Consider the following 1,713-nt stretch of genomic DNA (forward strand, 5'->3'; position numbering starts at 1 on the left):
TTTTTGGGTTTTTTTTTTTTTTTTTTTTTTTTTTCCGGCAAAACCGGGACCATTTTGGGCTTTTTGGGGAGATTTTTTGGGGGCATTTTAGGGCTTTTTGGGGGGTTTAGGGGAGGTTTGGGGGGGTCTCGAGGTGCTCAGGTGTTTTTTAGTCACACCTGTCTGAGGAGACCCCAAATTTGGGGTTTTGGGGTGAAATTGGGGTTTTTTTAGGGTGAAATTGGGGGTTTTTTGGGGTGAAATTGGGGGTTTTTTGGGGTGAAATTTGGGTTTTTGGGGGGATTTTGGGGGATTTGAGGGCAGTTTTAGTGGGGGGTTTAGGAGAGGCTTTGGGGGAGGAAATGTTGGGAAATTCGTGGAGATCTTGGGGTAACTTTGAGGAATTTTGGGAGATTTTAGAGATTTTGGGGAATTTTTGGAGTTTCCTCCACGCCTGGGGGCGCTTTGGGGTTCTCCATTAAACCCTGAACTCCTCCCACAGCCTCCTCCTCTCATTCACTGCCGCGCCGGGGCTTTTGGCCTCTTTGGGGGGTGGATTTTGGGCCATTTTGGGGATTTTTTGGGATTTTTTTGGGGATTTTGGGATCCCAAACCAGCAACAAAATCAGCGGAACTCAAGTTCAGGAAACACTTGAAACCCGGAAGGGAGAGGAAGTGACGCACCGGAAGTGGCCGGAAGGCGCTGAGGGGACACCGGAAGTAGCGAGGCCACGCGGCGGCGGCGGGATGGGGCGGCCCGGGAAGGTCGGGAGCAAAAATCGGGAAAAATTCGGGAAAAAACGGGAAAAAAACGGGAAAAACTGGGAAAAACCGGGATGGGGAGGGCTCGGGGGAGCGGCGGGGCGGCGGGAGTGGCGGCGGCAGCGCGGAATGAGGCGGGAGCGGCGGGAACGCGGAATTTTGGGAATCGTGAGGGGAAAAATCCCCAAAATTTGGGAATTCTGAGGGAAAAAAATCCCCAAAATTTGGGAATTCTGAGGGGGAAAGTGGGATCGGGGGGAGTGGTCTCGGAATTAAAAAAATTTGGGGTTTTCAACCCATTTTGGGAGGAAAAAATGGGAATTTAGGGTTTGGGGTCTCAGAATTTTGGGGATTTTGGGGTCGCTGGTGGAAATTTGGGATCAAAATTCCCCAAATTCCCAAATTTTGGGATTTCCACTCCATATTTTTTATAAAATCGGGATCTGGGGTCCCAAAATTCCCAAATTTTGGGATTTTCAGCCCAATTTGGGTTCAAAAATTGGATTTTAGGGTCAAAAGGGGCTCAAAACTCCCAAATTTTGGGTTTCTCTGGTGGAAATTTGGGATCAAAATTTCCAAATTTTTGGATAATTTGGGATTTTTTGGGATAATTTGGGAATTTTTTTTCCTTCCAGAGCCATTTCCAGTGGAATTTGGGGCTGAGAATTCCCAAATTTTGGGATTTTCAGCCCAGTTTGGGTTCAAAAATGGCGATTTTAGGGTCAAAAGGGGCTCAAAACTCCCAAATTTTGGGGTCTCTCAGGACCACAACTGCCAGAACTCCCAAATTTAGGGACAATTTATGCTAATTTATGCTAATTTATGCTAACTTGGGACGATTTCTCCTCCCCCAGAGCGAGCAGCTTCTCTGTCCCTCACTGCTGCCCGGTCCCGGTGGGGATTTGGGGACAATTAATGACAATCCACAACAATAGCTGATCATTTATGCTAATTTATGCTAATTTATGCTAA

This window comes from Passer montanus, unplaced genomic scaffold (assembly GCF_014805655.1).
Source record: "Passer montanus isolate IOZ18808 unplaced genomic scaffold, ASM1480565v1 scaffold456, whole genome shotgun sequence".
NCBI lineage: Eukaryota > Metazoa > Chordata > Aves > Passeriformes > Passeridae > Passer > Passer montanus.